The 27,247-nt window shown below is 42.1% G+C and overlaps 1 protein-coding gene and 1 long non-coding RNA gene across 6 annotated transcripts in view; one reads left to right on the top strand and one right to left on the bottom strand.

Annotated features, from left to right (window-relative positions):
* The window catches only part of KIRREL3 (kirre like nephrin family adhesion molecule 3), a 1,384,273-nt gene that overhangs the window by 341,567 nt on the left and 1,015,459 nt on the right, over positions 1 to 27,247 (top strand). The gene's annotated exons all lie outside the window — the stretch shown is intronic.
* LOC137522636 (uncharacterized) overlaps positions 1 to 27,247 on the bottom strand; it is a 193,213-nt gene that overhangs the window by 7,188 nt on the left and 158,778 nt on the right. For both annotated transcript variants that reach the window (XR_011022369.1, XR_011022368.1), the window contains one exon: positions 8,178 to 8,344. This is a non-coding gene — a long non-coding RNA (uncharacterized lncRNA). The remainder of the gene's footprint in view (positions 1 to 8,177; positions 8,345 to 27,247) is intronic.

The raw sequence follows: 27,247 nt of genomic DNA, 5'->3' as shown, positions 1-27,247 counted from the left end.
AAATTTGAAAAGCAAATGAATAACTTTGGAGTCCATTGCTAACAGTAATAGAATAGCTGGTTGCTGTGGGAACACCCCATATTTCCTCCAAGAATTGAAATCCTCATGTTATCAGCAGAAGTTTCTCACACCTTGTCTGCGTGAAGTTACACAATACATGCATATTCTATGCTACAAAAGAGACAGCAGCAGAGCTTATCTTAGCAACAAACACCTAATGAACCTTTTTTGAGCGTATTACAGGACAAAATACCATTAATGAAGAAATGGTATTTGTTACTGGAAGTACATGGAGCCAATTAAATTGTTCAGTGCAGCTTCCCCTAATGTGCCATAATTAATCGTCAATCTTTTGACCTAGCAACCTGATTTTTTTTTTCGAGAGCTATGTTAATATAGATCTTTCTTGTTTCCCACTCTGGATGTAGCTGACCTCTAGAGACCCCTGGCCTTTTCATCCACTCCTTTATTATCCCTTATATAGTCCCATTCTTGGCTGTAAACACAGTGCGACTTCAATGTCTCAATTAACCCTTCCGTTAACCTCCCATGTTAGAAGAATAATTAGCTAATTATTCTGTCGCTTCCCATATTAGTCGGCATTAATCATCTACCTGGAATGTTGAAGGTGATTATCAGATGATGTGGATGAAAGCAAACTTTTCCTTAGATTGGATAACATGATATTCTCCAGGTACCAACTGATATAGAGTGCACCCTTTCCCCTCTTAGGCTGCTCACAAGCTGCTTTCGGGTAAAGGGGTGCAGCACAAAGCAGGGGGGAATAGGGTGGTGCCGAGAGAGAGGACACACAGGCATGTCATTTAAAAGGGTAAATGCCTCTGTGTCCCTTTTGCCCTCATAAAATCCACCTCGGGTGCACTTTAAAAAGCAATTGTTAGGGATAAAAAGTAAAGTAAATATTATGTGAAGCTACTGTTTCAACGAGGAAAACAAATTCTCTTCAAACTAGCTGTATCTAATTCAAAGATTTTAGTAAATGTTCCGCAATAATTATTTATGTTTTGTTGCAAGTAAGGTTGTTTGTAGTTAACATCCAACCTGTGAAAGGGTTGTCCATTGCAAAGATCACATAATGGGCTTGATTCACAAAAGCGTGCTAAGTGTTAGCACGCCAGTGAAAAGCCACTTAGCACGTGCAAACTGGCTCTGCACGCGCTAATATGCGCGTAAGAGTTTGTGCACGTAACGTTTTGTGCAGTGCGCGTAAAGTTTTGTACAGTGCGCATAAAGTTTTGTGCGCACCGCTTTGCAGCAAAATCAGCTGCTTCGCGTGCTAAGTAGCGTAATAAGCATACTTTGCATGCGAAGCGGCTGATTTTGCACGCAAAGTGGTGCGCGCAAAACTTTACGCGCGCAAACTTTTACACGCGCTAAAATAGCACGCGAACAGTAACCACTTTGCCGTGCAAACTACTTAGCACCCTAGTTTGCATGTGCAAAGCTTTTAGGCTTGCTAACTGTGTTAGCACGCTTTTGTGAATCAAGCCCAATGTGATTTAATGCTGTAATAAGAAACATTTCATCTCCAACATCACTTTGGGCACAAAAACTTATTGGCCAAAACGTCTTGTGCGCACACGCACGCACACACGCACGCGCACACACACACACACACACACACACACACACACACACACACATATTGCTGATGCTGCAATTCCCCATGTAAAGTGCTTCCCACGATTCAGTCACAAGCTCTGCATAGACTTCTGGTAAAGGCAGTGACCTAACTACACAGCGAGGGTCTTCAAAATATGTTGTGTTGCTAGGAAATATGTGAATATTTTTGGCAATTACTGAAATTTGTAGCTGACTGAAAGGCTGCATTTTAACATAAATTAACAAAACTGCTTGTGTAGAAGTCTAGATTTTTCTTTTAAATATGAATCTGATATATTTCCTACTATAAATGGCATTTGCAACTATAATTAGTAGGCTTCATCAGTGCAATGATGGTTCCAGGAAGATAATCAGACTGCTATTGACAAGATTGGAAATAATTATGTTCCATACTGTGAGGATAAATTGACAGCTGTGTAGCTGAGGATTGATATTCCCTTCTTCTGGATGAACAGCATAAAATTATCTTATTCTTTGGACTTTCATATTGTTCATCCTCAATTACTTTAGTAAACAAAAATATTTGCCAATGAATTAAGCTGTGTCATCAAGGCAAAAGTCTTAAAAACATGATTAGGACCAGGTACTAATAACCATGTGCTAGTCTGTCAGTGACTGTGATGGTTAGTTAAGCTATGGACACACTTTGGATTATAGTCATTTAAAACAGGTACAAAACGACTGATCATTAGATAATTGTGTGCAAAAATTTCACAAACGATCATCAAACGACTAACGACAGACATCGATGGAAAATGTTGATCCATCTGACTGATATGTGATCGTTTATTTCCAACTTTGTTAATGGATATTGTTAGATAACGGACATGGAGCTTGATTCACTAACCATTGCTAACTCAGTTAGCACGTGCTAAGGCTTTGCACGTGCAAGCTAGTGTGCTAAGTTGTTTGCACGGGCAAAGCTTTTGCTGTTCACGTGCTATTTTAGCTCGCGTATGGCATTACGCGGTGAGCGCGAACGATGCTGCCCAATATGCTCCATTCACGTGATAAGCCGTGACTTCCTGAAGATTTGCGCGCAAAACTTTACGCATGAAGCGCAAATCTTTACACGCGCAAACTCTTGCGCGCATATTAGCGCGTGCAGAGGCTGTTTGCACGTGCTAAGGGGCTTTTCACTGGCGTGCTAACACTTTGCATGCTTTTGTGAATCAAGCTCATTAGGTGCATGTGCAGAATCCATCACCTAACACTCTCTGACTTCACTTCTTTACGCACGTGCAATATTCAACAACACTGATTGTTTTCTTTACCATAAAACCAGTCATTTTATATTATATAAGGGTGTTCATTGAAGAGATCGCCATTCCTGATGGCAAATGCTCGATATTCTGTTATTTCTAATGATTGCTATTCCAAGTATGTATGGAGCTTTAGTTACCATACCACTTATTAACATGGGCTGGCTCCCATCCCCTAGAATAAGGTGCTACATAGAGACAGGCTCTTTGTTAGTCTGAATTATTGACCGATCTGTGAACAGTGGACTCTAATGGTGAGAGAGGGTTCATGTCAAAAACAGTTATTGGTTGTGTCTCCCTTACTAGGCTGAAGAATTTATACAGACCAATAAGCAGCGAGACTGAGAATGAATAGAGGCAATAGTGCTGCAGCGCTGTATGAATCACATATCTAAGCAGTGAAGATCAAAAGAGCTCAGACCGTAAAATGATGATGACTATTCTGTTATATTTATTGATTCTAAGCCTCTACAGACATTTAGCGCTGCTTCACTTAATACGCTTTTAATATTTTTAATCTATCTATATTTTACTTTTCAAAGACATAATTTCCTCTTAAGAATTTAGATAATTTTCCCCTCCTTTTAATGAAACTGGCATGGGCAGGCGTTTAGATCTTTAGAAAGTGTTCTTGATGTCACGGCCAATCATTGAGAACGCTGCAAACTTTCTAGCTGCTAGTCTTGATATAGGTTGAGTTTAGCAGTGGGTACAAACTGTGTTACTTTACGAAGGTAGCCAATTTCCTATACAAAAGCTTTAGAATAGTACTCAGTGTGCTTCAGGATTGTAAAGTTGTTTTGCCAGAGTCCACAGATCACCTGACCTCAAATTGATTGTCTATTTTAAGTGATTTATAAAACACAGTGGGATGTTCTTAACAAATTATCTGTGGTTTCTCTTGCTGAAAATGGTTGAGGCTGCTGGCTTTATCGAGTTCCCTGAGGTTGGCAAAACAAATACAACCTCAAATCTCTATACTACAATTATGATGAAGCTCTTATCAATGAATATCTTATTTCTTTTGAAATGGAACTCGAGGTTCGCAGGTTAAAAATTGCTTAGAGACAATGGGATATATTCACTAAACTGGGGTAAGCAGAAAAACGTGCGTAAAGTCTTATACATGACTATGTGTGGAGCATAATGCATTGCATGTAATGTATTTGCATGACACTCTACTCATCATGAGGTAACACTTGTTCTGCTTACTGCAGTTTAGTGAATATACCCAGATGAGCCTGATTTACTGAGGTTCTCCCAACTTAAAGAACACTGGAGAATCTAAGTAATCTCTGATTTTTCTCAAAATTGTTACTAAGTGTCAAAAGCTTGAAACCCTCACCTAGGCTGTAGTTAACAACAGCAAGAGTTATTTAAAGCAATCCTGAAGTGTATTCATCTCAATAGTTGGAAACCTCTGGATAGTCTAGAGGCTGTCCAGGTCCTTCTACATGCCACCAATATAGCACCCTCTTTATATTCTGGCTGGGAGCATGGCTGTGGACGAGCATAACTGCACTAGGAATAGGCGAGTATGGTCCACACATGCCCAGTAGAGTGAAGCGTTTGTACTTCAACATGCCTAATGTGGCTGTGCTTTTGGCCAGAAGAAGTGTTGCATAGGTATAAAGGGACCCAGCACTGGATAGGTGGCACGTAGCAGGACCTGGGAAGTCTCTGACTAGTCCGAAGTAACTATTAAACTGTTAATTTAAAATTCACTTCGGGATTGTTTAACAAGATTAACAGGAAACAGTGCTTTGAACAAATGCAGATTTTTCCTTTTTTTGCCAAGTTGTTCACAATGTATTATAAATTGTTCTTGCTAAAGATGTGTGCACACAACTGCAACGAGAAGACACTAGCTGAGAAAGTGGATTGGTTTGAGTTGTCCGGAGAGAGGCACAAGAAAATATATGTAGGGTGCGAAATGTCTCTGTGGGACCATGTCGGCTAGAGGTGAAAGTATTACAACTCTCTGTAAAAGAAGTGTGTTTTTGAAATCAATAAACAGGGAATTATGATGAAGTATGGAGCTTTTACGGGCCAAATTCAATAGAGCCAGGGCCTGGATGGAACCTTGGCATTCCTCCCTGGAAGCTGTATTTTTATAGCCGGATGTTTGAATATATCTCTAATATGAAGTGCAGTCTTGGATAGTGAGCTGGTTAAAGAACGGCAATTCACAGGAGAAATCACTCAGTATACAATTAAATGGTACTAAAGATATGAGTGTGAATGTGCAAAACATAATTTTGTTGTCCAAAACCTTTTGTTTTTGTTAGGCCTGAATGATAGTCAGGATATCACTTGTGCTGTTTAACAGTTCCTATATGTTCATAGCAGGCTACCTAGATGGGTTATGGTGAACTGCTAGGATTTATGTTGTAAATAATCTATAACAGTAATTTTCAAGCCGGCCGTTGTGTTTCTATACGTCCTTCAATCCCGAGCATGCACCCTCATGCCCTGCCTTGCTCCAATTGGCCGCAGCACTGATTGGATGGTGTGTGCGAGTGCGTCAAGACTGACATTCAGAGAAATGGCGCATGCACACATGCCCTGCGCAGGGTAGTGCCTAAATATAATACAATTTTAAATGTACAACCTTACCACTTCTGTGTAATATGAGGAACTATATTCACTCAGTTTACCCTTCTACTCCAAGCCTCAGGCTGTGACTCATTCACATTGCTGTCTGATGTACGGCAGCCATTTTTGTCTGTGCAGCCTTAATGTCAAGTTAAAATTGGAGTCACTGATGTGCTGCAGATTTGATTCTAACAGTCTCCATGTATTGTCAAGAAAGAAGTGTCCTTCCCAGCACCATCATGGTATTGTGAGGCTGTGAGCGGTGTTACTTACTTTGAATCATTAGAAAGAAGAGCTTAATGTTAGGCATAGGAAAGGTTAGTGTTAGGTAGAGAAGAGGTTAGTGTTAGAAAGAGTAAGAGGAAAGGTTAGTGTTAGGCAGAGGAGAGGTTAGCGTTAGAGGAGAGGTTAGTGTTAGGCAGAGGAGAGGTTAGGGTTAAGCAGAGGAGAGGTTAGGCAGAGGAGAGGTTAGAGTTAGGCAGAGGAGAGGTTAGTGTTAGGCAGAAGAGAGGTAAGGGGTACGCAGAGGAAAGGTTAGTGTTAGGCAGAGGAGAGGTTAGTGTTAGCCAGAGGAGAGGTTAGGGTTAGGGAAAGGAGAGGTTAGGGTTAGGCAGAGGAGAGGTCAGTGTTAGGCAGAGAGGAGGTTAGGGTTAGGCAGAGGAGAGGTTAGTGTTAGAGGAAGAGGAGAGGTTAGGCAGAGGAGAGGTTAGTGTTAGAGGAAGAAAAGAGGTTAGTGTTGGGCAGAGGAGAGGTTAGTGTTAGCCAGAGGAGAGGTTAGGGAGAGGAGAGGTTAGGGTTAGGCAAAGGAGAGGTCAGTGTTAGGCAGAGAGGAGGTTAGGGTTAGGCAGAGGCGAGGTTAGTGTTAGAGGAAGAGGAGAGGTTAGGCAGAGGAGAGGTTAGGGTTAGGCAGAGGAGAGGTTAGTGTTAGGCTGCGGAGAGGTTGGATTTAGAGGAAGAGGAGAGGTTAGTGTTAGGCAGAGGAGAGGAGAGGTTAGTGTTAGGCAGAGATGTTAGTGTTAGGCAGATGAGAGGTTAGGGTTAGACAGAGGAGAGGTTAGTGTTAGAGGAAGAGGAGAGGTTAATGTTAGGCAGAGGAGAGGTTAATGTTAGGCAGAGGAGAGGTAAGTGTTAGGCAGAGGAGAGGTTAGTGTTAGGCAGAGGAGAGGTTAGTGTTAGGCAGAGGAGAGGTAAGAGTTAGGCAGATGAGAGGTTAGTGTTAGAGGAAGAGAAGAGGTTAATGTTAGGCAGAGGAGAGGTTAATGTTAGGCAGAGGAGAGGTTAATGTTAGGCAGAGGAGAGGTTAGTGTTAGGCAGAGGAGAGGTTAATGTTAGGCAGAGGAGAGGTAAGAGTTAGGCAGATGTGAGGTTAGGGTTAGACAAAGGAGAGGAGAGGTTAGTGTTGGGCAGAGATGTTAGTGTTAGGCAGATGAGAGGTTAGGGTTAGACAGAGGAGAGGTTAATGTTAGGCAGAGGAGAGGTAAGTGTTAGGCAGAGGAGAGGATAGTGTTAGGCAGAGGAGAGGTTAGTGTTAGGCAGAGGAGAGGTAAGAGTTAGGCAGATGAAATGTTAGGGTTAAGCTGGCCACTAACGGTCCAATTTCTAGCGAAAAATCGTTTGAGCGATCAGAAATTTTGATTGGACGAAAAATCGTTCACTACACTATCAACTAACCAATCATTGCTTCCTATTTATCACGACCACCAAGAAAATCCAAATTTTTGTTCGATGAAAATTAATTCAGGCGACATTTGTTTCACTCCTTCATAATCGATTGTGTCCACCAATGGAGATTATTTACAACCAATCCGATCAGAATTTCTGATCGCTCTAACGATTTTTCGCTAGAAATTGGACCGTTAGTGGCTAGCTTTAGGCAGAGGAGAGGTTATTGTTAGAGGAAGAGCAGAGGTTAGTGTTAGGCAGAGGAGAGGTGAGGTTAGTGTTAGGCAGAGGAGAGGTTAGTGTTAGGCAGAGGAGAGGTAAGAGTTAGGCAGATGAGAGGTTAGGGTTAGGCAGACTAGAGGTTATTGTTAGAGGAAGAGCAGAGGTTAGTGTTAGGCAGAGGAGAGGTGAGGTTAGTGTTAGGCAGAGGAGAGGTTAGTGTTAGGCACAAGAGGAGAGGTTAGTGCTCTTTTGATGAAGTTGTCTGCCCACCATGCCAAATCAGCTGTTAGCTGTCAGGTCAAGGAGCTAATACGTACAACCCAATTAAATTGAGTTTGTAAAATGAATTACATAAAATACGTTAGCTTCCCTTTAAAAAGGTCCCACTATACTTTCTTGTGTGGGAGAGTAGAAACAAGGGACTTGATTGACAAAAGAGTGCTAACTGTTAGCACGGCCGTTTTCACGTGAATTTTCGCATAGCGCGTGATCGCGAATTTTTGCGCTAAACAATAACGTTTTCGCGCGCAAACGTGAATTTTCCCGTGAAATCAATATCGTTTTGGCGCAAAAATTCACATTTGCGCGCTAAACCGTTATCGTTTTGCGTGAAAATTCGCGATCGCGCGCTATGCGAAAATTCACACGAAAACGGCCGTGCTAACAGTTAGCACTCTTTTGTGAATCAAGCCCAATGTGTTTATCTGCTTGGCTGGAGTTGCACTTTAAATGAAAAATGAGGCAAGTGTGGACCACCTCCTGGCACACAGCTTCTTATCTTCCTCTTCTTACCTTTGCAATATTCACAACCACCTCTTCTCCTTCCTCTCCAGCACATTGGCAATCGCTGCCTGTCTCTCAGGCTCACTGTAATCTGATCGCCTGAAAATCCTCCTTTGAAGTAAGCAGCGTGAAGAGGATTTATCCATGTCCACTTAAATATTCATGGGCTTGCATTCCTGGTAAAACAGACACTTGTTTATTTAGATAAGATTTAATTTATTCATAATTTACCTAAATTTTCTGTGCCGTGCATGTACGTTGTGGCTTATGAGTAGCATAATGCATAAAACATGAGCCAGGCAGGCAGGCATGCAAATTTAAGAAGCGCGTCATTTTATTCAAACGATTAGCTCTGTGAGATAACTCAGTACATTCTGGTAAGGAGCCTAGGGGAGGTGCCGCTGGCAACTACCAGCTCCTCACAGACAATGCCCCCCTCCCCTCTAAATGTTCTTGTGAAAGGTGCTGAATGCAGCGTACATCAAAAAAGGGCGTTGGGAAAAAAGGGTGCGGGGTGTGAACGATAATCAGTAATACCGTTTATAAAAATATTGTGTTGTATTTCGTTTACAATGTTTTACAAATTTATAAATCATTAAGTAATGTGTATGAAATCGGAAATTGTGAAAACGTTAATCTTCCCTGTTTCAAAAGTGAAACATATACGTTTGTCAAAAAAACGATAATATAGGTTTAATCGTTATAATTGTATATTATTGTGATAAACCTTCATTTATCGTTTCTTGTTATAATAAAATCTGAAAATATTGTTTATAACGATGCTATAAATATAACTACGTTCGTAATAAGTGTTGTAAAACATTAGTAAGTATTACTAAAATTTTACTAAAACTATACCTAACCCTACTCTCACACAGAACCCTCCCTGTACCCATCCTATCCCTAACCCCTAGACCCCCCTGTTGGGGCCTAACCCTAAGACCCCCCTGGTGGTGCCTAACCCTAACCACCCCCCTGGTGGTGCCTAACCCTAACCACCCCCCTTACTGATCGCTTTATTATGTGGATAATGTTGTTTTACAAATAGTGACTGTAAAAAATACATTGCAATTTACGTTACGTACTAATCACTTTATTTTGTGAATAATAATGGTTTACAAACATTAAGGAATAAAAATTTTAAATAATTTTATTGTGTGCATAATAATGTTTTACAAATAGTGACTGTAAAAAATGTATTGCAGTTTACGTTACGTACTGATCGCTTTATTTTCTGAATAGTAATGTTTTACAAACAGTAAGGGATAAAACTTCAAATAATGTTTTAGTTTAATACGATAAATATGTTTAGTATTTTTTAAACGTTATTCATCACAGGCGCATTTTCTAAACTTAAATCATCACAAGCACAGTTATAAAACATTAAAAATCTCCGGGCGCCGTTTGTAAAACGTTAATAATCTCCAGCGCCCTTTTTTCCTGTTCAGCGCCCATTAAACGATATTTATCATGGGAGTGAATGGCGGCGCCCTTTTTTCCTGTTACCCTGAATGCATTACAGGCAGCTAATTCCAGACTGGCAGCTTCAGCACACTTTAGCACATACAGTGACTGATCTTGTAAAGCTCCTACATCTACTGAACACAGGCAACGGGTGTGTGAAATTGTTCCCTTGCTCTCTGCAGCCACATACAACCGTCTGTTCCAATGACACTTATTGGAGGTGTTGCATTCTTTAACAAAGTTTGTCAGAAGGACTCATTTCAAGGGTGCAATGACAGACAAGTGAGAGAAGCAAATACAAGAGGCCAGGGTTTCAGCCAAATCGTTTCAGGGTGTTAAGTGGCCTCAGTATCAAGACTGCCTAACTAAATGTGCATCATTTTGCCTTCTTTCATCAAATCCTTATTATCCTTTATAGCGAGAAAGCTAGAATGTCTAAGTGTGTAAATATTAGTATTGTTAACAGGGGTATAACTACACATCACTTGGATCCCTGTTAAACCCTCTTTACATTCACACACATGCTCTTTTGCCTTAAAGGTGTCATCAATCAATTTCCCTTACCCCCGATCAATTTACCTGGGGCTTCCTCCAGCCCCTTGCAGCTGACATGTCCCACAACGCAGCTCTGGGCTCAGCTGCCGGCCCGGGATCCCCGCCGATGCTGAGGACGACCTCAAGGTCGTCCTTACTGCGCCTGCGTGAAGCGCCGCTGTCAATCAAGTCAAAATTGTCCGGACTGTACTGCACAGGCCTGGTAGTTCTGCGCCTTCATAGTACAGTCTGGACAACATGGACTTGATTGACAGCAGCGCTTGCACACCGTGTCGGGACCCCGGGCCGGGGGCTGAGGGCGGAGCTGCTACTTGGGACATGTGAGATGGATATGGAGGCTGCCATATTTATTGCCTTTCAAGCAATACCAGTTGACTGGCTATCCTGCTGATCCTTTTGCATCTAACACTTTTAGCCCATAGACCCTGAACGAACATATGCAGATCAGGCCGCTTTTATTAGATCCAACAAGATTTGCTGCATGCTTGTTTCTGGTGTTATTCAGACACTACTGCAGCTAAGGAGAACAGCAGGACTGCTAGGCAACTGGTATTGTTTAAAATGAAATAAATATGGCAACCTCCATATACCTCTCACTTCAGCTGTCCTTTAAGCTGTGGTGAACTCCATGCTAAGGGGCCATCTGCAAAGTCGTTCTTTAACGTGTCCACCACAAAACCCTTCCTTCATAACAGTAAAGCCCCTATGAAACTCTCCACAATAACAGTGCAGCCAGCATGAACACCTCCCACATAAAGTGCAACCACAATGAACCCCTCCCCATAACACTGTAGCCACAATGAATCCCTCCTTCATAACAGTGCAGCTCCTATGAAACTCTCACCCATAACAGTGGAGCCATCTTGAACCTCTCCCTATAACATTGCAGCCAACTTGGATCCCTCCCCCATAACAGTGCAACCATCATGAACCCTTTTCCCATAACAGTGCACCCAGCTAGCATGGATCCCTCCCCCATAAAAGGGTGCCAACCAGGATCCCCCCACCCATAACAAGTCTGCCACAACAACACCTGCTCTGTAAAGGGAACCGGTTTTGCAGAGTTAAATGTTGGGAGCTCCCATAGCTGTGGACCCTCTTGCACTTGCAGGGAGTGTTCCCCTATATGTATAACTGTCACTGATAAAAATATCACAAATACAAAAAAGTGGGAATTGCTGTGGTTCTGTGATTTGGGAACTGGCAATCTTCCCACCGGCTGTGCTGGAAGACAGCCCTGTAACACAGGGCTATTGAAGCAGAATACGATTGTAAATATATAAGGGTGAAAGAGATCTTATTGTAAAGCTCTGTGTTAGGGCTGCATGGATCAGTAGGTGTCAGTGACAGTGACTCACCTGCTCGCCAGTAAATCATTAGAAATCTGAAACTTTGCCCGATTCCATCGGCAAGACTTCTGTGGCCATTTTTATCTGAAGTCTTCCAAAGCTTCAGCGACCCCCACCCGTGTTGCTGTGGCCCGCCCACAGCTTACCAGCTACGTATTAGGCCTTGGATGCCTAGCTAAAGGCTGGCCGAGATGACACAGGTGGGGGTGGCAACAGCTTCCCGAAGACTTTAAAAAAAAACAAAAAAAACCCACCATGGCAGTTATGCTTATGGAGGGGGCGGAGTTTCATACCTGTAATGAGTTACTTTCACAGACACCTTCCAATTCTGGCAGCATTTACAGAGAGCCTTACATTAGAGGTCTCTGTTTTTTAATCTTGTTCCTCTTGATTCAAACCTTTTCATGGGCACCCCCTTCAAGTCTTCTACTGCTCAGGCTTGATCAGATGTATTGCATCTTGGGAGGCTGCTGCATATATTTTACATTTAAAAAAAATATCAAATTTGAGTTAAAAACAGGCTGCATTGCATGCTTTTATTACTACTAATCTGTGTTCCTGGATTTTAGCTGTAACAAGAGAGGAAGGAAAGCACACAAAGCCCAATTCAGTGCCCAGTTTCTATCCATGTCGCTAATAGGAAGACACCTGTGGAGTCTTGGAAAAGTAGACAGTTTGTGATGCATTATTTCTTATTAAACACTCTATTAAAATGTATTTAGTTCACACTACAGCGGACCCAGCAGGAGCAATGCTTTATTATTGTACAGGTACGCTGTTCCACTCAAGGAATGTACATTCCAGGGTCTGCTGCCACTTTATAAAAGAAGTGTACCATTTATCGAATGAAGGCAACAGACAAGATGGACACTTCAAAAACAGATTGGTGTGAACTGTTCCGAAGAAAATCATTACGGATTCCTCCTATCTGCTTTTGCCTGCTGTCCTTTCTGACATAATTGTAGGTTAGCAGACATTTGAATCAGGCTGTTTCAATAGATAAGCCACACAATTTTTTGTTTTGTTTTTTTAAGTGTCTGAAAAGGTTGGTAGGGTTGCTGTCATTTTAACATAGAAACCCCAGACACCAAGTTACACAAAACTTTCTATGTTCAAAAGTTTCAGGCCCCAATGCTCTACAGATGTAACGCTCTGCCATTGCCTCTGCATCTGTGCAGCTCTTTGCCCCCTGAACTGTCGCCCTAGCGAACCCATTCGATCGCCACAGAAGCGCAGATTGGGGATAACGGTCCACCACATGCTCAGCTACAAGTAAAATGTGGCATGTGGGGTATCATTTTAATTGGGAAGGGCCAAATAATTTATTTGTAAATGTTTTATAACTGTGGGATGTGTGATGTGAAAATTGGGATTTAGGCGTAAATTCTGCATTTACGCCTAATTTTTCCCCATAAATGGACTATAAAACAAAATAGTTTTGGGAGAAAAATATTACCCAAAGAAAGCCTAGATTGTACTGAAAAAACAAGATATGTATCACTAAGATGTATAGATAATTAAAAAGTTACTACTGTATCAAAACAACACAGCTAAAGTGTCAAAAATGTCAGGAACTTTAAGGTGTAAAAAACGTGGAACGAGAACCAGTTAATATTGGTGCTGAATATTACATAGTTATACTACAAGATAACTGTGCCCAGGCAGTGGGATACCTATATAGGCAACAAGGAGTTGGGAGATGGGTTTTTAATTGTTTTTTATGTCAGACTGACATTCTACCAAATCATGCAGGAAGGTATGGTGCATGGTAGACTCACTAAGAGCGTGCATGAAAAAAGGGAGTAGTGAAAAAAGGGCCCGGCTGGATAATGAAATGGTGCCTGTGAATAACGAAATCTGATAACAATAAACATCGTTGTCAAACTTGGTTAACGATAAATAACGTTGTTAAAACAGACAGGAAATAATAACAAAATATATTAACATTAAACATCGTTAGGTAATTCAACAATACAGCATAACCCAACCCTACTCTCACACAGAACCCTCCCCTGGTGGTGCCTAACCCTAACCACCCCCTGTTGGAGCATGACCCTAACCACCCCCCTGTTGGAGCCTGACCCTAACCACCCTCTCTTGTGTTACGTAAAACTAACCGCTGCTCGGGTGGGCCTAACCCTAACCACTCCCCCTGGTGTTGCCCAACCCTAACCACTCTCTCTGCAGAAACACCCTTTTCCACATAGAAACGATAATATATTTGATAGCGTAAAATCTGTACATACAAGCAAAATAATATGATAAAAACTATAACATTGCAAGCTTCTAAAACAATAACATACTTCAAAAACATTAATGTTCTAATGTTGTTAACGATTTATAGCGTCTCCCTTTTTTCTGCTTTTTTTGCCATATTAACGATAATTGCATTAAAGTCTATGGCAGCGCCCTTTTCGTCCACCCTTAGCCAGCGCCCTTTTTTCCTGCTACCCACTAAGACACCAACTATATTGCAGACAAACAGTGACACAAATTAACACTGATGCCAGTCAAGTTTCATGTATCAAAAATCAATGTACATCACCAAAACATTATTCAGAGCAGATGTACTTTATTAATGTGAACTGAGTTTAAAAACCCCACAGTAGGGATAGGACTGGCCACAGTGTTGATAAATAACTTTTGTCAAAGCATTTTAACTTTTTGGTTGCTATCTGAGCTGAAAGGCTACATATGTTTGATTAAATGTATATTTCTTAATGTAACTTGCACGTGACACTTACACTGTCACTTGGAAGCAAGCAAAAATGGGCAAGCACCATCCACAACACCATTAAATATGAGTAAATACTGGGGAGTGTGCAGAAAGGAACCAAAACAACTGTAAACACTACAAAGACAAGAAGTTCCCTGCAAAAACCGCACCACTCAACCAATGAATCCAAAAGTATGAAACATCTTTATTAAGTACACAACAAAATAAAAACACTTAAAACCATTAACAGAGGTGCACTCTGTAATATTAACCACTTTACCCCCGCGCGTACGGATTTCTCCGCCCCTTTTTCCATCCTTTCACCCCCAGGGACGGAGAAATCCGTACTCTGCGCACTCCCGCCGCTGTCCGCGCTCTCGCTCGTAAACACGCCGCCCGCCGCTAGTAAACACGCCGCCGCCCGCTCGCCCGGAGATCAATGAACGGGAAAATCCATTCCCGTTCGTTGATCTCAGCCCCGCAATGATCTGCTGCCGCTCGGCTGAGCAGCCCGATCATTGTGAAAAAATAACAAAGTCCCAGCCTCTTTCTACTTCCTGCAAGAGTCCAGAAGGACGCTTGCAGGTCGTATGAAACAAATTGGTAATGGTGCCATCTTGTGGCCAAATAGTAAAACTACATCCTAACCATTTTTTACACACAAATAAACTTGTTTTACACAAAAAATTAACTCCTTACCTCCCACACTCCCCAATTTTTTTTTTTTGTAATTAAAAAAAAAAAAAAAAATTTACAATTTAAAAAAAATACATAAATAGTTACCTTAGGGACTGAACTTTTTAAATATTTATGTCAAGAGGGTATAACACTGTTACTTTATAAACTATGGGCTTGTAATTAGGGATGGACGCAAAACTGAAAAAAATGCACCTTTATTTCCAACTAAAATATTGGCGGTAAACATTGTGATAGGGACATAATTTAAACGGTTTTATAACCGGGATAAATAGGCATATACATTTAATGGGTTTTAATTACAGTAGCATGCATTATTTAAAAACTATAAAGGCCGAAAACTGAAAAATAATAATTTTTTTCCCACATTTTTTCCTATTTTCCCATTAAAACACATTTAGAATAAAATTATTCTTGGCATAATGTCCCACCTAAAGAAAGCCTAATTGGTGGCGAAAAAAACAAGATATAGTTCATTTCATTGCGATAAGTAATGATAAAATTATAGAAGAATGAATGGAAGGAGCGCTGAAAGGTGAAAATTGCTCTGGTGGTCAGGGGGTAAAACCCCTCAGTTGGGAAGTGGTTAATCAATAGTCATGCAAGATAAACATGTACGCACAATGCCTTGCAAAATAACATACATAAAGCAATAGTATATATATATATATATATATATATATATATATATATATATATATATATATATGAATCAAAAAATATGACACATAAAGTAGGAAATCACATTCCCCCAGGAAAGTCCACCAGCACTATGTGCATGAATAAGAGCGTGCAGAAAAACTTTAGAGGATGGATAAATATCATGCAAAGCCATCCATAGTATAATAGTGAAAATACAAGGGTAAAAACATCACTAAAGTGCATCCTAGTGCTAAACAAAGAGTGTAAACAGGTGTAAAGGAGAAAGAGAGCTGGAGCTTACCGGGGAAGTGCAAAAACAAGGCAAGGGAGCGAAGTGCCCCGTGAATGCCGTCGCGATTCGCTGCCTGTAATGCGCAGCTTCGTCTGGGCACTGGCACTGTCTGTTAGCTATTTGTACCCCTGACAAAGCCCCTCTTTTGAGGGGAAGAAACATGGTTGGATTTTGCAGGGTGGTGTGCACTGTATTTGTTGGTAGACAGGAGTAGTTTTCACCTTAGCTTAGCAGCCAATTGCTGTGATCTAACAATTTTTTTTCTATATATATATATATATATATATATACACCGGTATGACCTCTCCTTTCCTATTTAATTGTGTTATTCACAAGTTATGTTAATAATTAGTCAAGCGTTGTTAAATGTATTAATGACCATTGGCCAATTGATCTGAAGCTGGGCTTTAGCTGGGATCTCTGTAGCACACCGATAGCCTACCATATAATATTATACTATTCACCTGTTCAAAGCACTGCCTGCAACTGATTAGGCTGGGGTCATCCCTGAGCTTTAATAGTTAAGGCCGTATCATTGTCGTTGGATATGTACAGGCCACTATCATTTTATCTCTACTGCCCTGAATATGCTCCAGTTTCCGTTATTTATGAGATGTGTATTTCTTCTGCCTTCCCTCCTCTCTATTCCCCCAACCCATTTTATTACCACCATACATTAGCCCACTCTGACAGCTGGGACTCTGGAAAAGGACCCTCAGAAAAAAAAGCATGTGCCATTTTTTTTTTTTTTTAACCACTGAGCTGTAACTTAAAAAATATCCACTGAAGCCACATAGATTAATTACAATAAATTATTATGTTTAAATAGATGGAGGGAGAGGCAGAGAGCTTCTAAAGAGCCATTGCGGCTGCACACGGGCCAAAGCCATTCCATAAAGTGCTACGTTAATCGCCTTCTTATAAAATAATAATAAAACAACATTATTCTGTGGTAACACTCTGTACCGGCATCTAATGTCAGCAAAATGAGCATTCTAAGTAATGCATTTACATAGAAACGCAATCAGTCAAACATTAAAAATGGTAATTAATCTGTAATGGCAGAAAAAGGCGTTCAGCGTTTTATCGGGCGCAGTGCTATTTAATTGGCCAAAATGAACGTTCTGCTTAATAGGTTCGCCTACCACGTGAGTTTTCAAGACAAATCTTCTGTGAAGATTAATCTAATTTCTTCCCCATCTCAGGCTCTTGTGGTATCTGAACAGCTTACGGGAAAAAATTAGATTTTGCTACATGAAAGTGGCACTCTATTAGCAGGTAGCAGGGAGTAAATGAATTTAGTGCGTTAAGCTCAAGCACAGGAACTGTTTTTTCTTTGAAGAAGGAAGTGCTTCCCAAATTAATTTCTGCCTGTGCTGTTTATACCAAGGGTAGAGTTTACCTTCCTGCTCAGGATTCCCAGAAGTGAAAATAGCTACATGCTTCTTCCAAAGGCCAGGCTCACAGTGGCCATTGTGTTGCGTTCCCTGGGACACCAGGAAAGTGATGCAATGTATCAGGAAAGCGGCGCAACACATTATACATGCGTTGTGTTGGGTACAGTAAAGCATACAGACAATAGAAAGTATGCTTCACCACCACAGTTAGTGTGCGTGTTTGGGGGGTTTACAATATGGGTTTGCTATATTAGGCTACTTACACACTAAGACGTTGTGTTAGGTGCTACGTTAAGGTCGCATAACGTGCACCTAACGCAGGGGTGCCTCTAGCCATTTTGTCACTCCAGGCGAGAAATCCTGTGGCGCCCCCCCCCCCAAGAAAAAAATAATCGTAATGCAGCAGCGTTTTACCAGAAAATCAGAAAATACACTTATTGTGGCATGGGTTCACCAGAAAATACAATTATTGCGGCATGGGTTCACCAGAAAATACAATTATTGCGGCATGGGTTCACCAGAAAATATTTGTAATGTGGCAGAGCGTTTCACCAGAGAATACACTTATTGTGGCCTGGGTTCACCAGAACCTGGTGATGGGAGCACAATCAATCAAGGAGGCCCACAGACGCCAAGACTGGGCATGTGCAGTAGCTGCAACTAGTGCTTTCAGAGGGGGCTGCAACACAAGCGAGCAGACCGGGGGGACACTGAGGGACCTGACAGGCTACAGGATGCTGGAGGAACCCCAGGCAAGTAAATAAAATCCACTTTTTTGGGTGCCAATTCAGTGGTACTTAACTGCAGATTAAAACCCTGTACATTATCTGCAATACCACTGTATTGGCCTAAAAAATTTGATTTTACTTACCTGGGGCTTCCTCTCGGCCCCTGCAGTCCATATGTTCCCTTAGGGCCTGTTCAGACTATGCACGTTCCTAGCCGTTTTTAGGGAACGCGTACGGGTACCAAAAACGCATAGAAATGGCTCCTACTGCTTTTGAATGGGCTAGATCACATGTATGCGTATGAGACGCATACGTTTCTTATCCACATTGCTGCATGCAGTTCTGTGCGTTACGCATAGAAACGGACGCAATGAAAGTCTATGGACGGGTATCAAAAACGCGTACTATTGCGTTTTTAGCGTCCGTTTTCCTCTGCGGTTCCCATAATTCTTTTTTTTCACCTGGGTCACGTGTGTGTGCAAAACGCAATAGAATACGCATTAGAACGCAAGAAAAACGCATGCGTTTTTAAACTTGCGTTTCTTTGATTTTAAACGCATTCTTCATACGCAGATAGTCTGAACAGGCCCTTAGTGTACATCTGGTCTGGTCCATTCTCCTGCAGCCAACTTCAGTAAAGTTCCACACTGAGCCAGTTAGGGACTACTTCACGTGCACAGCCCTAGCCATGCATCTCCTTGGTTGCATTCTAGTGGACAGGACCATTCTGCGCCTTTATAGTTATAAGCTTTAATTAACTTTGCAGGTGCAGTACACTCCTCACCACAGTAGTGTGACCAGGGAAACGCATGGCCAGGGCGACGCATGTGCTGTAGTTCCATACTTCTAGGACTGACAGCAGTAGAACGGAGTGGCTCAGAAGAACACAGAGGGAGGCACTATTATTATTTATATAGCACCAACAACTTCTGCAGCGCTGTACAGTGTCTTGTTACTTAGCTGTCCCTCAGAAGGCCTCACAATCTAATCCCCACCATAGTCATATGCCCATGTACAGTATGTATTAAGTAGTATATGTATCGTAGTCTAGGGCAAATTTAGGTGGAAGCCAATTAACCTATCTATATGTTTTTGGGATGTGGAAGGAAATCTGAGTGCCCAGAGGAAACCCACGCAGACACGGGGAGAACATACAAACTCTGTGTAGATAGCGGGATAGCTTGGATTGGAACCGGGGACCCAACACTGCAAGGCGAGAGAGCTATCCACTATGGCACTGTGGCTCTAGTTAACCTCCTTGCCGGTTATCCCGAGCTCAGCTCGGGGTAACCTGCGCAGGAGGATATCTCAGGCCCCGCTGGGCCGATTTGCATAATTTTTTTTTGTTACAAGCAGCTAGCACTTTGCTAGCTGCTTGTAACTTCCGATCGCCGCCGCTCGCCGCCGATCCGCCGCAATCCGCCGCGCCGAGTCGCTCCCCCCCGCCCCAGAGCCCTGCGCTGCCTGGCCAATCAGTGCCAGGCAGCGTTGAGGGGCGGATCGGGATTCCCTATGACGTCCCAAAGTCCATGACGTCGGTGACGTCATCCCGCCCCGTCGCCATGGCGACCGGGGAAGCCCTGCAGGAAATCCCGTTCTCAACGGGATTCCCTGCATACTCTGATTGCCGAAGGCGATCGGAGTGGGTGGGGGGATGCCGCCGCTTAGCGGCTATCATGTAGCGAGCCCTTGGCTCGCTACATGATTTAAAAAAAAAAAAAAATGTGCGGCGCTGCCTCCTTGCCGGATTTTTTAGACCGGCAAGGAGGTTAAAGGTTACCTGAGTGCAAAGCATTAGGAGAGACGGGGGCATGAATGGTGAGCTGTCCTGATGCCCACTGCAACCCCCAGCCCCCCCCCCCCCCCCGCTCTCCTCTGCCCCACTCATTTCATGCCCGACTCCGTCGCTCCCCCAGTTTCTCCTAATGCTTTGAGCTCTGGTATCCTTTAAAAGAAACCTAAAGATACATACTCGCTGGAAGATGGATCATGGAACCCATGGCGACACGACAAACAAGCATTTCTTAATCTATATTCCTAGCGCGCAGCACACGACGGGCGCAAACAAGAAATCGCCGGTTGTGAGAAAAATCGCACCAAAGTTTAGTTACATCTTGGGTATGTGCCTTTAGGGTTATTAGAAATGAACCAGAGGAAGACAAGGGCAGGAGGGGAGCTGACTAATTAGGCTGACCCCAGGTCATGGCTGGACAGGGAGTATGTGTGCTGAAAAAAAGGCTCCCTTCCCCCATGATGCCAGTCTGTTTAGCAGCGGACCAGCTCAGACAGTGGATGCTGCAAAAACAAATCCGGGAGGAGAGAGAATCACAGGAAGGGACAGTTCCTGCCTGTCCCCACAGAGAGAGACCTGCTGGCATGTCATAAACGTGGGACAAGGCAGCCAGCAAGTACACACAACATGAGAGGGGTGCAGAGACTCAGCAGCACAAACCTTTCTGTGCTGGGACTGTGGGGTGCTGATCTGGCTGTCATTTGTCACGCTGGCTGCTCTCTGCACTGTAAACTGCTCGAGAATCCTGAGCTGTCTTATGAGAGGGCTGGAGGCGGAGCCGGAGTCTGACTGGGCAGGCTGGGGGGGACAAAGGCTGGGCTGCGCTGTATTCAGGAGACTCCACTGCACTGAAGGAGAGAGAGGGCGGTCCAGTAGGCAGAACACTGGGAACGTGTCAGACAGAGAGAAAAAAAACACTCTGCAGTAGCAGCCAGTAGTCCCCCTGCATTGCGCTCCTGCCTCCTCCTGCGCTATAGGCTGGAATTTATAGTTGCCTGATGGCTGAGACGGCTGTGACCTAACGCAACGTATGGTGGTGCGGGAGAGGACGGTAGAGTGAGCCACATTAGGCGGCTCTATCCGCATAAGGTTTCCCAGAGTGGCGCTGATTGGCCGGCAGGACCACGTGATGCGGAGCGAGACACTCCGCATCACGTGGTCCCACCGGCCAATCAGCGGCCGCCAGTGCAGTGCATATTAAGTAGCCATGTGCGCGGCTACTGTAGTGGCATCTCCCCGCCTCCTCTCCACCCCCCACTGAGCATGTGCAAACAGTCTAACGCGGCTAAAGCCGCTAGAACGCACAGCATGCTACACTTTCACTACAACGTGCAGCGTTACATGTAACGCAACGTGGGCAGTGTTAACAGCCCACTTGTGTTACATTGCTGTGTGTTGGGGGAGCGTTAAAGGCTGCACTAACGTGCGCCTGTAACGTCCCTGTGTGGAAGCAGCCTTAAAGCTGTGAGTCGTTGTTGTGGGTTTAACCACTTTCCTACTGCAGTTTATTTCCCCTTAAAAACCAGAGCAGTTTTCACATATCACTTGCCTCCCATTCGTTCACTTTATTGCTACTTATCACACCAAAATGAGCTGTAGCTTGTTTTTTCCAACACATATTAGGCTTTTTTGGAACTTTTTTCTAAGAATTATTTTATTTTATATGCAATTTAAAGGGAATAAGAAGAAAAAAAAATAAAATAATTATTTCACAGTTTTCAGCCACTATAGTTTCAAAATAAAATGTGCTACAATAGATAAAACCCACATGTTTTATTTGCCCATTTAATCCAGTTATTACACCATTTAAATTATGTTCCTAGCACAATCTAGGTTGACAATATTTTATTTGAAAATAAAAGTGTATTTTTCTGTTTTCTTTATACTATGTTAATAATTACAAGCCCTAACTTGCAGACATACCAATGATCTACCCTTATGACATGCATACATAATAAAACATCTAGTTTAGGTAGCTATTTATGATTTTTATTTTTTTTAAATGCTGTCAATTTTTTTTTTAACAATTGTTTTATGTTTATGACTATGAGGAGCAGAAAGGGGGTTAATAACTAATAGGGGATGTATTGTTTTATTTTAATGTATTGAAGATGTCTTTTTACTTTTTGCCCACTAGATATCCCCACACTATCCTGTGTACTGAACAGTACACAGGATTTAATGTATTACTGTTGGTGTTTGCTTTCATTTTGTGAATGACCACCGGCATTTCGCTGATGCCGGTGTTAATACATTACAGGCACTTTGATCTACTTTGGGAACACATGTTCCCATTTACCAATCAGTACTATGCCACAGGGGGTCGCGGGCGTGTGCCACTTGTAAATACACAGATACATGTATCTATGCCCCTGATTTTAAATGAAGTCTAGAGGGGCATGGATACAGGTAGAGTGGTGTGGAAGCAGCTAAACAGCAGATCAATAAGATGGCTTATGTGGGTGTTTTATACATTACATAATTTTTTAACATTTTTTACATTATATGACCTATATATAATAGCAGTTCTATCATCGCCCTTCCTCTGCTGTATCTCTGCTAACTTGGTAACATGCTCTACTCCTCGACAAGTGAAATGATTTGATCGATTTAGGCAAATGCTTTATCCAAAGCAGATGGCGAGACAGAGAGGGGATGTGAGCGAAGGGTGCATGGAGCCTCCGGCAAGACAACACACCTGAAGTGTTAACACGCCATGAAACAAAGACAAACCAAACTGCAGTCATGTACACAGCCTCCTGGCGAGCACAATAATAAAGGAAAATGTGCACTGCATGCAGCAGCTACAGCTTCTGCTGCTGGAACAGAAAGACTTATCTATCCATAGTTATTATATTATAATTATAGAGATGCTTGACATAAATGCAACTGTCAATCACTATTCATACTGTTACACTTTTTTACACACCTTAACGTAACTGTAAATCTAATCAGTGTGTGATATTGTCATTTTTTATTATTTTTTCATGCATACTTTGTAATTAATCACCACATGACACACTGGGAACATTCATATTAGCCATTACATAAGTCAGCATGGATTCCTGTTCAGCAGCATAGCCCTGTGAGTCTGTCATCTAAATGCAATTCTACAATGGTCACTTACTAAGAGTAAAGGTGGACACATGTGTAGAGATCACTACAATTGATTTTTGCTAATTTCAGTTGTTTTGATCCAGTTCAGTGGATATTGATTACATTCCTTGAAGTCGATCAGTAACTTCTGAAGAAAGAGGAGAAGCGAGCTGAAAAACATTATCGCAATACAAGATTCCTGTGTAGTTCACTGGTCGATAATACACTATTTGTTCAACTGAAAGTATAGAGGGATTTGATGGATTACCTCAGCGTCAGATGGTGTACATCAGATTTTAATGTACAGTGTGCTGAAGGGCAGAGAAGTAAAGCTGTTCAACCGCTGACAACCCCCCCCCCCCCCCCCCCGCCCCAAAAAAAAATCCTTACATGTGACATGTGCAGGAACTTGGTGTGTTCTACTCAGTTTAGACCTGTGAGGACAATATGACTTATCCTGTAACTGATTTTATCTCAGCAACTACTCCACAGGGATCCTGATTCAGAATAACTGCAGACATGTGACAGCAACTAGTTACACTGGTCTAGTGTGTCATCTTTGTTAGAACTGCAGTGGGTAACTTTAGTAGCAGTTGCTCAGCATCCTACTAACTGGGAGTAGTAGAAGCAACTAAGTTTCTCATGTGACATGACCCTTAGGCCTCTTTCACACTGCAGGCTGTAGGCTCTTGCTAGCGTTTATTTCAGGCAGTGCAGAGGCCTCTGTTGCATTTAGTCGCATCTGAGCATCACCATGAGCATGTGACATGAAGCAGCTCTTTTGCTGGAAAATAACCCCTAGGGATTAGTTTTGCAATCTGAATTCAGAATTAAACAGAGGTTTCACACTTGCAGACCATGCCGGGCTGGGCTAACTCACCCTCGTCACCGCCTCTATCCGTTGCGTTTCACATCAAGTTCCGTTGTGTTCCATCACTCTACACCTTCAAAGTTGGAAAGTATTGGAGAGACATGGAACGTGACATGGAGAGCAGCAGCCAGAGGTGGCGAGAAGAGTTAACCCCCCACCACAGCCCGCAAGAGTAAATCTTCCTTGTCGTTCAGAGTTCGGACTCCGAATTACAAAACTTATGCCTAAAAAATCCACACCGAGGGCCATATGCCATTCATTTTTTAAGTTATCTCCCAGAAGTTAATTTTCATCTTCTCTTTAAACTAAATTTTCAGCATTTTACAATTGAAAAAGTACCCAAAAGTTGGTGAAAAGTACTATCAAATTTACTTTGAGTATTTTCTTGCTTATAGGTAGCTTAACCATTTCAGCCCGAGGGATTTTTCACCTTATGCATCAGAGCAATTTTCACCTCCCATTCATTCGCCAATTACTTTATCACTAATTATCACAATTAATTGATCTATATCTTGTTTTTTCCGCCACCAATTAGGCTTTCTTTGGGTGGTACATTTTGCTAAGAATTATTTTTTCTAAATGCATTTTCACAGAAATATTAAGAAAACAGTGGAAAAAAATTCATTATTTCTGTTTTCAGCCGTTATAGCTTTAAAATGATACATGCTACCATAATTAAAACCTATGTATTTTATTTGCCCATTTTTCCAGGTTATTACATAGTTTAAATTATGTCCCTTTCACAATGTATGGCGCCAATATTTTATTTGGAAATAAAGGTACATTTTTTCAGATTTGCATCCATCACTATTTACAAGCTTATAATTAAAAAAATATTTGTAATATACCCTCTTCACATGCAAATATAAAAAGTTCAGACCCTTAGGTAACTATGTTTTTGTTTTGTTTTTTCTTGTAATTTTTTTTTTCATTGAAAATTTTATTTAGGTAATTTTTGGTGTGGGAGTTAAACAGTTATTTTTAAATGTATTAATATGGGTTTATTTCATTAAAAAGTGTATATAGATGTAGTATTACTATTTTGCCACAAGATGGTCATAGAGAGTTTCTCTTTTTTAGTCCTTGAAGCGAGATCTTACTTCCAGGATGTACTAGGAGGACGGGAAACTTTTTTTTTTCAGAAAGATGGCGGTTTCTGAAAAGAAGCCATCGGTCTTTCTAGTGGGGACTTAGATCAATGAATGGGAATTATATTACCATTCATTGATCTCTGGGCTAACGGGGGGTACCACGTGTGCACGGGAGCGCGCACCCACACAACAGCAGCTGCCTTGATGTGAGCATCACTTCCAGGCAGCACAAATGGTTAAAAGGCATTTTATGACCAGGTGTGAAAATATCACCTAGGAGAAAACTCAGGAGAAAAAGTGACTTGCATATGGGCCCTGGGCTACAAATGCTGCGGTTTTTCTGTTTTCAATTTAAGCCAGAAGGCACTCTGTGGCCAGCAGGCAGGAGACCTGACAAGCCAGAAGCCTCACATGTGAAAGAGGACTTCACATGGTTTCCATGAGGCCTGACAAGCCAGCAACCTCACATGTGAAAGAGGCCTTCAAACGATTTCCATGAAGCCTGACAAGCCAGCTGCCTCCCATGTAAAAGAGGCCTTCACATGATTTCCATGAGGTCTGACAAGCTGGCAGCCTCCCATGTGAAAGAGGCCTTCTCATGATTTCTATGAGGTCTGACTATCCGGCAGCCTCCCATGTGAAAGAGGCCTTCTCATGATTTCTATGAGGTCTGACTATCCGGCAGCCTCCCATGTGAAAGAGGCCTTCACATGATTTCTATGAGGTCTGACTATCCGGCAGCCTCCCATGTGAAAGAGGCCTTCTCATGATTTCTATGAGGTCTGACTATCCGGCAGCCTCCCATGTGAAAGAGGCCTTCACATGATTTCTATGTTGTCTGACAAGCCGGCAGCCTCCCATGTGAAAGAAGCCTTTTCATGATTTCCATGAGGCCTGACAAGCCGGCAGCCTCCCATGTGAAAGAAGATGCCTTCACATGATTTGCATGAGGTCTGACAAGCCAGCAGCTTCCCATGTGAAAGAGGCCTACACATGATTTCCATTAGGACTGACAAGCCAGCAGCCTCCTATGTGAAAGATGCCTTCACATGATCTCCATGAGGTCTGACAAGCCGGCAGTCTCCCATGTGGAAGAAGACTTCTCATAATTTCCATTTTTCTTAAGTATAAAGAAATCCTGTCATCACTGCTCAATACATAGCAAGAGTTATTAGCAAATATTGTTTCAGTTTACTTATGTAGTTTTTGAGTGTCTGCATGGAAAACACAGCCATCCCACGTTTTAACCTTTAGACCACAATAACACGGAACTTGTATTGAAAATTTTGGACAAGAGTTACAGCATTTAATGCAAAACATTACAAATCATCAGTGGCTAATGGATTTCAGTCAGGCCATACTGAATGCTTAATGATTAATTTTTCAATGTTTGTATCAATATGGTAAATATTATTTTATGTTATATTTTCTTTATGTTCTGTTTTATTTCCGCCCTGGAAAATTCTTTGCTTCAGCATCCTAACCTGTCGTCCCAGTTTCAGTTGCAATATAAACCATGTAACTCCATAACAAAGCGTGTTCGGGGGACCGTGGAGTGGAGTGGGGAGGGGGTCAGAAAACCTCCTTGCTATTGTGTGCTATTTATAGTAAGTCCCATGTCCCTTTTCACCTTCCGTGCAGATGTCAAGGTGGGATAGATGACAACAAGGCCCCTACCTTGTTGCACCTGAAATAACAGCACTGGGTAATTCTCCCCAATAGAGAACATCGCACATAAATCAAGCTGTCCATGCCTGGCAGGAAACAAGCACAAATAAATTGAAAATGTATTGCCCAGATCTACAGTGGGGGCTGAATTTCTAACCCTATAGCTGTTGAGCTGCACAATTTGATTAATCTGTGGCATGCCTTAGCTTTTTTGGCAAAGTGGTGAAACATGACTTTCTTAATTGTGATTAAATTCAAACTTTTATTCATAAAGACAATGTAATCCATGTATAGGCACTTGGGCAAGTGAAGCTCTTGCTTCACTTCTGTTGTTTGTGTGGCAATGTCTGCACAGAATACTGAAAACTTTACAGTTAAAAGGGCACTAATCTGGTAGTAATTTTTTTCATGGTGTACTCTTAAGAAGTATGTATATATACTGAATAGTATATTCCAGCAAGAATTAACTTTATAAGCAGGTCAGTTTTTAGGGCAAATGGCTTTGAGGGCAGAAAGAAAAACTCCCCTCCACCCCATGGCCAAAGGCAATCCTAGGGTCCAAGAAGACCTAGTGCACCTCTGGCCAGGAAATACATAGCAGTATGCAATTCTAGGTTACATGCTGTAGGCACTGTATTAATGTTCAACGCTTATTTTACCTGTACAACATGCATCACTGCTCCTCAAAAATAAATTTCCTTAGCAAAATTTACTAAGAAAAT

This window comes from Hyperolius riggenbachi, chromosome 6 (genome assembly GCF_040937935.1).
Source record: "Hyperolius riggenbachi isolate aHypRig1 chromosome 6, aHypRig1.pri, whole genome shotgun sequence".
Classification (NCBI taxonomy): domain Eukaryota; kingdom Metazoa; phylum Chordata; class Amphibia; order Anura; family Hyperoliidae; genus Hyperolius; species Hyperolius riggenbachi.
The sequence above is the reverse complement of the archived record's forward strand: the minus strand, read 5'-3'. Positions and strand labels throughout refer to the sequence as shown.